The 13,978-nt window shown below is 37.0% G+C and overlaps 1 protein-coding gene across 3 annotated transcripts in view; it reads right to left on the bottom strand.

Moving 5' to 3' along the window:
• ZBTB44 (zinc finger and BTB domain containing 44) overlaps nucleotides 1-13,943 on the bottom strand; it is a 68,744-nt gene extending 54,801 nt beyond the window's left edge. For 2 of the 3 annotated variants that reach the window (XM_027036925.2, XM_027036926.2), the window contains exon 1: nucleotides 13,803-13,943. The gene's annotated coding sequence lies outside the window, so the exon portion shown is untranslated. The remainder of the gene's footprint in view (nucleotides 1-13,802) is intronic. The other variant, XM_053203858.1, reaches the window with a different exon arrangement.
• Nucleotides 13,944-13,978: the final 35 nt, after the last annotated feature.

Below are 13,978 nucleotides of genomic sequence, written 5' to 3'. Positions count from 1 at the left end.
GAGAGTTGAATGTTTGACTGAGCAACCTCGGGGTCCCACCACACGAAACTAAACAGTACACTTTGTTCTTTTCAGCACTTTCATATACATTTGATATTGATTTCAATATACAAAACCCTTGAGATAAGGCAGATTATCCTCTTCCCATTAAATTGGTGAGGAAACTGAAGCTGAGAAGAACTGACTTATTCAAAATCATAGGGCTAATAAACAGAAAACCATATCCTGATGCTAATCTTTCTTACTGTTTCATATCTCTTCACTCTACATTTTTAGATGCTTTAGGCTGTTCTCTTTCCCTTTCTACTCTCCAATATTAACTATTTGCTCCAAACTGATTTTGACTCATTCTCAAATTATATATAATTTCCACTTCTGTAGGTTTCATCCCTTTTTGGAATTCCCTCCTCATTGCTCTCAACAGGTCAAATACTACTTTATTTCCTCTTCCTTCTACCCTAGATTATCAGCAATACCTCTCATTAGTATGTCACTTTTTATTTTCTATTTTAAAGTTTTTATTGATTGATTTAGAGAGACCAACCGTGAGCAGGGGCAGAGAGAAAGGAGGCAGAGAGAGAATTCCAAGCAGGCTCCACACTGTCGGCCCGACTTGGGGCTTGAACTCACTAAAACTGTGAGATCATAACCTGAGGCAAAAGCAAGAGCCAGACATTCAACTGACTGAGCCACCAAGGTGCCTCTGTATGTCACTTTTTAGATTACAATATGCTTTCAAATATATTTTCTTTGGATCTTAAAGACCTTCTGAAGTAGATAAGGAAAACTCTTTAAAGAAAAATAATATCAGAGAAAATAAGTGGCCTAACAGGGGCTTAAAATCAGAAACTCTGACTTTAATTACATCCTGTCCTTACTTTATTATTAAGCTATGCTGCTTTTCCCTCCATCTAACTCCTGCAGTATTTTCTGTCTTGACCACTAATTTGGCAGTTGATATAATATCAATTTAGGTTTACCAGGGATTATACTCTGTCTCCTCTCCAAGGACAATTCCAATATATTTATGAAATCAATCATACCCGTGTTCTTTAAAAATCATTTCATAAGTGCCTGAGCTAGAACTGCTGTACAATAAACTGTATAATACAGTGTATAATTTGATCAGTTTTAACATATATCATCACTACGATCAAGATACGGAAAATTTCCATGACCCCTAGACATTTGTGCCTCTTTGCAATTTCTCCCTCCTACTCCTCTCAGGAACTAACGATTTGCTTTTCATTTTAGATTAGCTACATTTCTAGAATTTTACATTAATAGAATTATATAATATAGACTTTCTTATTTATCTGGCTTCTTTCACGGGGTATAATTATTGAGATTCATCCATGTTGTTGGGCTCAAGAATCTGGCTTTTTATTATTGAGTGCTGTTCTATTTGTATAGATATACCAGAATCTGTTTATCATTTAACTGTTGACAGACGTTTGAGTTATTTCCAGTTTGAGACTATTACAAATAAAGCTGTTATGAATATTTGTGTAAAATCTTTATGTGGACATTACATGGAGGTTCTTAATAATTTCTTTTTCTATACCATTTACATATTATCTTCTTTCTAGTAACACTAATTATAGTGCAGTGATTCTCACTGGGCATCCCTTTATGGCCACAAAAGGATCATTGCTCTACCTCAGTAGCTTATGTATAATAGATGATCAACTGTTTACAGATCTTGCTGTCTTCTAGATCCACATGCTACTTAAGAGACTGAGGTTGTGTGCATTCTATAAATGCCTAACAGAAAGGGCAATTAAAGAATGTTGGAAGAAACGTTTGTGGTTTATGGTGCTTATTTCTGGAATAAACATATTCTTTTACATTGAATTACATTATTAATAAAAGTGTAACTGCAAACAACAACAAAATAAAACTTGAAAGAAAATACATGAAGTAAAGAGTTTAACATACACAACATGCAAATATTTTATAGAAAACCTGTTAAAACAGCTGGTTTAAGAACAGAAGAGCCATAACTCAAAGTAAAAACCTCATGCTAAAATTACACAGAATATGAAGGAACTAGTGAAAATTGCTACCCAATTACTTCTCTCTCTAAAAACTTATTAAGTTACAATAGTATGTTTTTCACTATTATTTTCCTTAGAATCAAGATTTTTTTTCCTTTACAAATATTATAGTACCACAATTTTAAATTTTGTTCTAAGAAAACTTGTTATTCTGTTGTCAGTCTAAGCAAAACCAAATATATGTATTTTTCTATGAAAGGAAGTACACTTTTTAGAATGGATTCACATGAGTACTCATATTTGAGAACACTTTTACTTTCTCTGAACACTTATAAAGTATATGTGATCTTTAATTTGATGATGGTTTATTTTCCAATAGTCTTCCTTAAGTGTTTATTAATGTTTTCAGGAAGAATTTCAAAGAGATTTCTGTACCTGAGCTATAAAGAAATCATTTAACTTTTATAACTAGCCATATTTTATAATCAAACAAAGATTTCAATCATTTTGCTACATGAGGAAGTCCTTCTTAGTTCAGAATTTAAGAGACTGAGATTTACCTGGACTAAAACAATAAATCAGTTAAACTTGTAACACTCAACTATTAGAATTTCCTCTCATTGCTGGTAGCCAGAGTCACGCTGATTGTTGATTTCTGTATCAAGAGAAGTTAATATAGATTGAACTCACCAAGTGTCTTTATCTCTTTCTTGGCTCAGAATTCAGACAAAGTAGTTTTTTAAATTGTTATAAATGAGGAAACTAAACGTTAAATTAACTTGCCTGCAGTCCTATAAATAAATAAGAACAGGATTTGAACAGAGGTCTGACTAAAAAATTCAAATTCCCAGTCCCTTCCCCTATCCCATCATGTTGCCATTCACAAGGATTCAATCATAATACACAAGGAGTATCAGCTTTAACATCAATTCATTATTACTAGAAAGAAAGCTTGAAGTCGGGTCTTATTCACAGATCCTTACAGGAGCAAGTTAAATTCAAGTCAGTTTTAGTTAATTAGCATTTAAAGAGTTCTTTTTTTTTTTCCCTAAAGAGTTTTTAAGTGCTCACATCAACTACTGGAGTTCCAATGTGTTTGTTTTAAGATATGTACACAAGTACAGTGGCTTCACCCAACAGGCCTTTGCACTGCTGCCAACTTTATTTTTATTTTGAGAGAGAGAAAGCACAAGCAGGGGAGGGGCAGAGAGAGAGGAAGAGAGAGAGAATCCCAAGCCAGCTCTGAAATGTCAGTGCAGAGCCTGACGTGGGACTTAAACTCACAAACCCAACCATGATATCATCACACAAGCAGAAATCAAGAGCCAGACGCTCAACCGACTGAGCCACCCAGGTGTCCCTACTGCTGAACTTTAAATGTGTCTTATTATGAATTCAATCTTGTCTCCTCCCTGTCCAATATGTTGAAGTCTTATGCCCCACAACTGAGAATGTTACCTTATTGGGAAACAGGCTCTCTACAAAGGTAATCAAGTTAAAATGATGTAATTAGGATGTCATTATATAAAGGGGATATGACACACAGGGAGAACAAGTGAGGACTGGAGGTATACTGCCAGAGGCAAGAAGAAAGGCATAGAAGGGATCGTGCCTGGGTGAGTGGCTTAGTCGGTCAAGTATCTGACTTCGGCTCACATGATCCCATGGCTCGGTGCTGACAGCTCAGAGCCTGGAGCCTGCTTCAGATTCTGTGTCTCCATCTCTCTCTCTCTCTGCCCCTCCCCCGCTCGCACTCTGTATCTCTCTCCCTTCCAAAAATAAACAAACATTAAAGAAAAATTACCGAAGAATAGATAGTTCCCTCATAGGTTCCCTCCCTCAGAAGGAACCAACCCTTCCAACAATTTGATTGTGGACTTGATTTAACTACACTAAATTTTAACGAACTCAATATTTCAATTAAAAGGCAGAATAGGGGGCGCCTGGGTGGCTCAGTCGGTTGAGCGTCCGACTTCAGCTCAGGTCACGATCTCACGGTCCGTGAGTTCGAGCCCCACGTCGGGCTCTGGGCTGATGGCTCCGCGCCTGGAGCCTGCTTCCGATTCTGTGTCTCCCTCTCTCTCTGCCCCTCCCCTGTTCATGCTCTGTCTCTGTCTCAAAAATAAAAATAAACATTAAAAAAAAATAAAAATAAAAAAAATAAAAGGCAGAATAGGATTAAAAATGCAAGCCCAACTATATGCTCTTTATAAGAAAGAAATAAAAGGACACAGGTATGTTAGAAGATATACCATGCAAACAATAAAGACTGGCTGGAGTGATATTTTTAATATCAGATAGACTTGAAGACAAAAATATTACCAGAGATACAGAGGTGTGTAACAATAAGAAATGTGTGTGCACCTAAAAATAACAATGCTTTAAAATACAAGCAGCAAACACTGACAGAATTAAGGAGAAAGACAACCCGTAAAAATACTTGGAAATTTTAATACCCCTCTCAGTAACTGGTAGAATTGGACCCCCTTCCAAAAAAAAGTCAGTGAAGACATAAAAAGATCTGACCAATACCACCAATCACCTTGACTTGATATTTATAGTGCAGAATACACATTCTTTTCAAGTGTAACACAGTATGCTTATCAAAACAGATATGCTGGGCCATAAGACAAATCTTAATAAATTTTACAGTAATGAATGCACACAAAAGTGTTCTCTCTACATATACACAGAATTAGAAATCAATGAGTTATCGAGAAAACCTCAAATATTTGGAAATAAAATGTTGAAATAATCCATAGGTTTATTGAAGGAATCAATGAGGGAAACAGAAAAGTATTTTTTATTGAGCAATAATTAAAATACATTATTAGCATTTGTGGGATGCTGCTAAAGCAGTGCTTAGGGTAAAAATTATAGCTTTCAATATACATATTAGAAAAGAATGTCTAAAAAAAAAAAAATCAATGGCCTATGACCATACACCCTGCCACCTCCCATTAGGATGACTCCGATTAAATAAAAAATCACAAATCACACAGAAAATAACAAGTGTTGGTGAGGATGTGGAGGAAAAAAATCCTTGTGCACCATTGGTAGGAATGTAAGTGTAGTCACTGTGTAAAACAGTATTGGGGTGCATAAAAACTTAAAAATAGAATTATCATATGATCCAGCAATTCTACTTCTGGTATATACCCAAAAGAATTGAAAGCAGAGACATGAACATCTATTTGTATGCAAATATCCATAGGAGTATTATTCACAATGGCCAAAAGGTAGAGATACTACAAGTGTCTGTCAACAGATGATGGATAAACAAGATGTGATATATACATACAATGGGATATCATTTAGTCTTAAAAATGAAGGGATTTTGATAGGCACTACAATACGGATAAGTCCTGAGGATATTATGCTAAATGAAATACGTCAGTCACCAAAGGACATTGTATGATGGTGATATGAGGTTTCCAGAGTAGTCAGAGTCATAGAAACAAAGTAGAAGGATGGCTGCCAGGGGCTTAGGGAGGGAGAAGAATGGAAAGTTATTATTTAATGGGTACAGAGTTACAGTTTTGCAAGATGAGAAGAGTTCTAGAGATGAATGGTGGTGATGGTTGCATAACAATGTGAATGTATTTTATGCTACTGAACTGTACACTTAAAAATAGTTAAGGAAATAAATATGTAAATGTATATTTCACGGCAATTAAAATGAATCAGGGCGCCTGAGTGGCTCAGTTGGTTGAGCATCTTGACTCTTGATTTCGGCTCAGGTCATGATCTCAGGGACCTGGGATGAAGCCCTGCATTCGGCTCTGTGCTGAGTATGGATCCTGCTTAAGATTCCTGCCCCCGCTCCCTGCCCCCCCCCCCCCCCACCGGCTCTTTCCCCTACTCACACAGGTGCTCTCTAAATTAAAAATAAATAAAAAAATTAAAACAAAATTTAAAAAATCAATGGCCTAGGTTTCTACCATTGAATAGGAAATAGAGCACAGAACAAATTAAAGCCAAAATGGTTCTTTAAAGAGAATCTTTAACTACAATGCAAAATTGATAAACCTTCAGCTAGAATGATGAGGAAAAACAGAGGAGGAAAAAGCGGGTGGGAGATAACAAAAAGAAAACCTGGAAAAGATATGCAGAATGACCAGGATGGTAGAATATTCCAAAAACCAAGGGTGCAGAATATCTCAAGGAGTGGTTTTCAGTGTCAAATGCTGCTGATAGGTCAAATAAGATATAAACCAGTCTATTCAATATAATCACAAGGAAATACTGATGACCTTATAATAGCACATAGTAGAGAGTTAGACTGCAATTGATAAAGAATGTACAGAAATGAGGAAGTAAAAACTGTGAGTATAGACAATCCAATCTGAAGAAGTCTGCTTCTAAAGATAGAGCAAGGGAGTTCACTGGAGGGAAATAAGGGCTCAAGGGAGGATGCTGGTATTTTTATAGAATGGGAGAAACTAGAGAATGCTTTTCCCCCAGATTTATTATTTTTATTGTGGTAAAATATAGACAGATTGTTTTGATAGTTGTTGGAAAAGACTCAGAGAAAAAGGAAAAGTTGAAGATACAGGAAACAGTGATAACAGACAACACAAGGTCCCTGGACAGGGAGAAACTGGATTCAATGCCTGAGTGAAAAAATTAGCCTTAAACAGGAGACCCAGTGACAGGAAAAAAGAGTTCAAGGAAGGGTGCAGTTACAGTTTATAGGTGGGTGGTGACAAGTAGTGAGAGTTCTTGTCTGACAGCTTTGGCTTTTATGTTATTTCTCTTTGAAACTATAGGTAGAGGTAGAATGCTGAGAAGAGAGGAGATAAAGTACAATTTTGAGGAAAATGAAACATGAGAAATGTATGGAGATAAAAAATCCAGAAGGACGGCTAGGAGGTACTGAAAGACCCAAATAAAACTGGGAGACCACAAATTTGTGGTGGCAATAATCTATGGTTTTTGAGTTTTATCTCAATAAACTGTAAAAAAAAAAATAATCAATGACTTTGAATTGTTCTTTAAAAAAGAACAATAATCACAAGTCAATATTAACACTTATATAGTAGTCAATATGTACCAGGCATTGTTCTAAGTACTTTTTGCATATTAAAAAAACTAATTCTCACACAATCTTGGAATAGGTATCCCGTGGCATCTTCATTTTACCAATAAGGAAAACAAAGCACAAAGTTAAGGGAACTGGCCCAAGACCACACAAGTAGTAAGTAAAAGAGTCAAGATTTGAACCCAGTCTGCTCTTAACACTATTCTGTACTGGCTCTCAAAGTAAACCTAGTTGAGCAAAGTAGAAAGAAATGAGGAAGACATAATACCAAGTTGGCCAAAAAAACAGAGGCAGTGACTCCTGTAATACAAACAATTCTCACAGAAGTATGGTTTGTATAGTTTTATACAGCACGCAAAAGGCACCAAATATAAAAGCAACTGTGCTCATACAGTAACAGAAAGTCACAAAAAAAAGTGAGCAGTGTTGGCAGATCCAAAGAAGGAGAAAAACAAAGAGCCAAAAAAAAAAAAAAAAAGTAAAATTCAGGTAGTCAAAACATAAAAAGGACAAAAAGATAAAGTGGAAGGAAGAAAACATACAACACACACACACCAGTAAATACCACCAGTAAAAGAAATACTAAATGGAAGCAAAGTAGGTATGTCTGAGTCCCTGAAAACTCATACATTTAATTTTTCTGTTTAGACCAAAGATGTCCCAATTTTATCAAAGAGCACAAATAAAATATTTAATAGAAACTAGTATTGAATATGCTTGCTTTTCCTGCTAATATTGAGGATCAGACACTTAGCAAGTTAAGATCTAAATTAAGAGGAAATCAGTTAAATCTAAAGTTGCTTCAGAGGCCAGAGGGGCAGTTCCACAAAATTCTGATTCCAGAGATTCAGTCTTGGTTATATGTTACCCCAACACGTCTGTAGTTGTGCTGAATACATCCAAAACAATCAAAGCCAAATGAATAGCCAATTCCTTCAACACATAGAAATACATACATTTTAATAGCTGTAGGATAGCAATACAGAATACAGAAACTATAAATTGAGTGGGTATAAACCAATTGTAAGTTTTAAAAGCTATACTAAAAATTATTAAAATAGGAGAACATTCAATGTGGAAACAAGGACAATGTTCTCCAAGAAGAGTGACACATTTTCGTCCACCGGTTTTCACTATTCTAAGAAGAAATTATCAATACGACATACCATGATGATACAAGTCAGTCATTTACTCCACAATGAGTTATGTAAAAATGTGCTAAGTTCACCTTTGGCACTAATAATGTTAGTAAAGAAATTAATGTAATAGTCAATGTACCTTCAAGCCGGAGTATAATATAAATCTAATGTATACAATCACTATTTTAGATCCTGTGACTAAGAATCTAGAGACTTCCAGCTCATTGCCTAAAATGGGGTGATGTATTTCTAACATAAAGAACAAAAAAACCAACGTGGCTTTCAGTTTAACAGGGGATAAATTTTGCCCAATCATTCTTAGGTATCTGGAGAATCATCTGTTGCGGTCATCAACGTGGGACATTTAAAGTAAAAACACCCCAGGGGTGCCTGGGGGGCTCAGTCAGTTAAGTGTCCAGTATCTGGTCATCAATGTGGGGCATTTAAAGTAAAAACACCCTAGGGGGGCCCTGGGGGGGGAGGGGGGAAGGGGGCTCAGTCGGTTGAGTGTCCGACTTCAGCTCAGGTCATGATCTTACAGTTTGTGGGTTCCAGCCTGCATGGGGTTGTGTTGATAGCTGGGAGTCTGAAGCCTGCTTCAGATTTTGTGTGTGTCTCTCTCTCTCTGCCCCTCCCCTACTTGTGCTGTCTCTCAAAAATAAAGGTTAAAAAAATTTTTTTAAAGTAAAAACTCCCCATAAAGTTTATATGAAAAGTATGCTCAATAGCAGTCTACAAAATATCAGAAAACTACAAGGGGAAAAATATATACATACATTTGATATATGTAATATTTTTAAAGATATTAAAAAAACTATAGCCGGAAGGAGCCTAATTAATTAGGGATCCCCTAACTAATGAAGAAAACCCCTTTAAAAGAGCCTTTGATGCTTGACCACTCTCAGTGACAAGTGTTTTATCCTTTATAGGCTAGGAAGACATACTAAAAGTTTAAGAGAACCATTCTAGGCATAGAGGATATCGCTCGTTACTGGTTTTTATACAGCCATCAAAATTGTCTTATAATTACAATATACTGTTAATCACTCCCTCCAACATTTTATTATGAAAAATTTCAGACAAAGCAGAAATTTAAAGAACTTTACAAATGAATGCTTGCATAACCATACCTAGATTCTACCATTAACATTATAATACTTGATTTATCACATATCTATTCATCTGCCAATCCATCTAGCTTTCTGATGTTGTACTATGTAAAGTTTATTTATTTTTGAGACAGAGAGGGAGAATCCCAAGCAGGTTCTGCACTGTCAGCACAGAGCCCATACTGCGATCGATCCCACAAACCCAGAGACCAGGAACTGAGCTGAAATCAAGAGTTGGACTGGACTTTCAAACAACTGAGCCACCAAGGCATCTCCTAAACTATGCAGTTTCTGAAGCAAAGTCTGATAGTAATACTAAGGATGTATAATAAACCTGACAAGCACTTGGGGCTCTTGGCATGTAATCTTCAGTGTTGCTACAGGACAAACATCAACCATATAATTCCTTTAATTCATGGTGAATGAAAATATATTTTATTACCCGTTACATTTAGCTATGAGGTGTACCAAAGTAGTAAAATGCTAATTCTGATGACAGACTTGAGTTTGAAACCTGGATATCAGTTTCCTTACTTGCTAAATAAGATATTAGGCAATATCAAGAGTTAATGTGAAATTTAAACGAGATGTTGTATGCAATGTTTAGTACAATGCTGGCTTTTTGAAAGGGCACAACAAACGTTAGCAATTATCATCATTAGCATATTCGTCCATTCAGTCTACCCACAATAGGTTCTACTTGTTATGTAGTTATACATACCTATGCAATTATTTGTGGCATTTCCCTCCTACTTTGTGTTCTAATAATATTGGGAAATCTATTTTACTGAGATCAAAGAGAGAATGAGGGGGAATAGGTCCAAAGCACATGAATTCTCCATTTTCCCACTCCACTCCCTTAAGGAAATCTATATTCACTCTGTTACCAAAAGCAGTAGTGGTATACACGAGGAAAACACACTGGACACATCTTTTGCTTTTTAGCACCTGGGTGACAGGTGATTGATAAACTGCCTAACTGTGCTCTGCCCACTTTAGAGAACCACTGCTCCCTCCTAATCCCTCATTTGAACACATAATTATAATTTCTATAAAATTTTGCCCAATCCAAATAAAATGTGCTGTCGTCACTGATCACATGTCCAAATGCCTTTTATATCTGCAGAAAGCATATGTATGTCAATTTTGTTGTGTGGCATGCAAGTGGATGAAAGACACAAAACTTCCACCACCTACATACCTCTTTAAAGACATGATTTTCAAGTAGAAGCTTGTAAAAACAAGCTTGAAATCTACTTTTCTGCTCACCTTGGAAGATTAGTCTTAATGTTTTCTCTTTGCCAGAGGAATCAGAATCTAATTGCAAAACTTAAAATTACTCCTATATCACTTCAAGCAAGTAACATACTCTGTCTACTGATAAACCTTCTGCCGTTAAGATATATATTAGATATTAAAAGGTATGGCAAAGATAAAGAATACTTCATCTTAAAAATTAATTTGGGTGAGACTTCTTTAGCCATACTTTCAAAAAATTATTTTGTCTTTTGAACCATGTATTTTACATATTCAAAAATAAATACAACTCTAAAATAATAAATAAAACCAATGAACCATATCACATTGGTAGCTAAACAAACAGAAAAATATTCCAAGGGACTTCTGAACACCCTAAGTATTCTCCCATTATACACCCTTCATAGAATATATTCTAAGGACAAAAATAAGGGCAAAGAACTCTTAAAATTTGGGGGAAGTTTAATGATAGTAGAATATTGTTACGGTTATTTTTAAAATGACTGCATGTATACACAGTAGGATAAAGTTAAGTATGTTAATTCTATTAGGCACCAAGATTTTCATTTGAGACAAATATAAAATCAAAGAAGTCTGCTATGTTAAATCTGAATTGGATATATCACTATGAACGTATGATTGAATAAGCAAAAAACATTTTTCAGTTCTCTCCTCTGAAAGGGCCTCGAAGCAATGATATTCCAGCAGCAACGAATATGCCAACATCCTGATCTTGGTTTCTACATACCATTTCTCACCAAAAAGAACCAAGACTCCTTAAACAACCCATTCCAGATCCAGAGCAAAGAAAGTAACAAGGCAAGCGTAGGGTACCTTGTGCCAGAAAGCACCCCAAGAGTGCTTCAATGGCAAGCAGGAGTTAAAAAAAAAAAAAAAAAAAAAAAAAGACACAGGAGCCAGGGTGAAAGGGTTCCTACTGTCCAAACGTGGGGCAATTTCATCGAAAAGAAAAATGACTGTAATGGTTTATTCAAAAAAATGCATGCATTAAAACCCAGGAGTCCATAGTGTGTCATGCAAAAAAGGAAGAAAAAAATCTCATTTGCCATCATTGGGGTAATTATTTCTCTAACCCTTTACTCTGAATATTGATCCCTGAAGGGAAGAAATTAAGCATTTAGTCCACATTTTTTAGGAAGAACTTTAGTTTGCCCCTAGTTAATGATGAAAATCTTTCTTACAGAAAATCTCCAGTAAAAGTGATTTACTCAAAAGTCACCAAGGAGTGCTGAAATCACTAAGTAAAAGGTAGGATATTTGCTTGGTGTCAAAGTATTACCCCAAGGCTGTGTACAAATCACAAACAGGCAAACCACACCCTTATAACAGATTTGGTAGTCACCACTTTAGTGGTCATCTGGCATCACTAACAATGTAGCAGTCTGACATTATCTCCCTATTTATGAAGCAATATGAAGTACATAGTATTACCTATTAAAAATATTCTTGCCAAAGAAGTTTAACTTCAAGCTAATCAGTTTTTCTTTAGACTTAACTTCCAGTAACAGAAAATTCAAGGGGATAGGCGAATAAATTAAAAGCCACTATGAGGAAATAGGTAAGTCTCGAATGTGGGAGTATTTATAAGACAACTGCTTTGGCCAACTAAGTGTCAGAAAAAAAAGGAGATGGGTACTAATCTTTTTAAAAGGGACTAAAGGCATAATCATCAAATGCAAAGTATTCACCTTGACCAAATACTGAAAGGGAAAAAATTTCTCAAGGAGGCTTTAGAATAAAGGGGAAATTTGCATATGGATTAGATAATGATATGGGGGTTAAGTAGAAGACTGTCCTTATTTTAAGGAAATACATGCTGAAATATTTGAAGGTCCTGATGTTTACAACTTACTTTCAAATGTTACGCACAGAAAGACAGGGAGAAGACAGGAAACAATGTTACTGACCCTAGGTTGTGGAGTATTCACTATTTTTTTCTCAACTTCATAAGGCAAATTTTTCATGATAAAGTTAAAAGTGCACCTGTACTGAAAAGCAAGGTAGAAAATATTCCTACACTGGAATTATATCTGGGTACAAATTTCACTTCTAGTTGTGGGGCGTGAGGCAATTATCATTAAATATGTCTCATCTATAAAATTCAAGGAATAGTATCTAAGTCATTAGGTTGTCCTGAGAGTTAAATAAGACCACATATGTAAAATGCCTAGCAGTGTTGCACAAAATAAATCTGGTTTCCAGAATTAATGAATGTTAGCCTAAAATACGAGACTACAGGAAAGCATGATTTTCACATTGCGTGATAAGGAAACTACATTAGCTACAATTAAATATTATTAACCACTGGCAGTCAATGTGAAGTAATGAGGGAAATGAAGATTTATATAATGCTTTTTTTTAATCCAATAATTCCAACTGAAAGCCTAGGCAAAAGGAAATCACAAAATTTTTACCTATCCAAACTATTTTCCATCTACCAAACTGTTCAGTTTGTTTATGGTATTAGCCTATATCCGAATAAAACTGTAAGAAAATAAGTGGAAGCGAATTTCTTCCTGACCTCAATAATCTACTTATGTGTTGAAAAACTTAAGTTTTTGTCTTCATTTCTGTAAGTTCCAATAAAGTATACAATTACTGGTCCTTATTTTAAATTCCGGTTAAGATTCATAGAACTCACAAGGATGCAATTTCCTTTGATCAGTTCTAATATACTTGTCATTTCACTTGCAGGTAACCTCTTTTCCTGGTTAGGCCACCAGAAAATGACTAGATGAAGAGTGATCCTCAGGTAGGGAAGAAAAAGAGGTGCTCGCTGTTATTATTTTTTAAGAGTGCCATCCTTTTCTTTCCAGCACCAGAGAAAAAGCAGCAGGGGAGAGGGGGAAAACAGTGAGGTCTCAGGCTCGACCAGGTGAGAGGAGGTAACACCTCTGCCTTCTTTGGGTTAGGGTGTCGGGGCAAACGGGCATGCAAATGATGGGGAACACCCTGAAAGATCGGGGTGATTTCTCTTGGCGGGGGGGGTGGGGGTGGGGGGTGGGCAAGGCTAGTCTCCTCCCTGAAGGATTAAATGCCACCGAGGGGACCCTGTGGGGTGTCTCCCGGAGCGGATGGGGTAACAAGACCAGGCTTTCCTTTCCGTCCAGCGCCCAGATGGGGGACGCGTGGTGTCAGCCCCTCGGCGGGCGCACCCCGAAGACGCAGGCGGCGAGAAGTGTCTGGCCCAGACCCCCGCTGAGACCGGGCGGCCCTCTCGCCCTCCCCTCCCCATTACCTGCGGGCGGCGGTGCCGGGGCCCGGAGGCCTGGTGCTCCTCCTCCTCCTCCCCGCCAGGCTGAGGCGGCGAGGTGGCGGCGGCGGCGGCGACAGCCCGGGGGGAGGGGGCGGAGCGCGCGGCTCGCTGCCTCTCTCCTCCCCCGGGAGGCTGAGGGGACCCTATCTCGGGCCGCC

The sequence above is a fragment of the Acinonyx jubatus genome, chromosome D1, assembly GCF_027475565.1.
Source record: "Acinonyx jubatus isolate Ajub_Pintada_27869175 chromosome D1, VMU_Ajub_asm_v1.0, whole genome shotgun sequence".
NCBI classification, from domain to species: domain Eukaryota; kingdom Metazoa; phylum Chordata; class Mammalia; order Carnivora; family Felidae; genus Acinonyx; species Acinonyx jubatus.
This window is presented reverse-complemented; position numbering and strand designations above follow the sequence as displayed.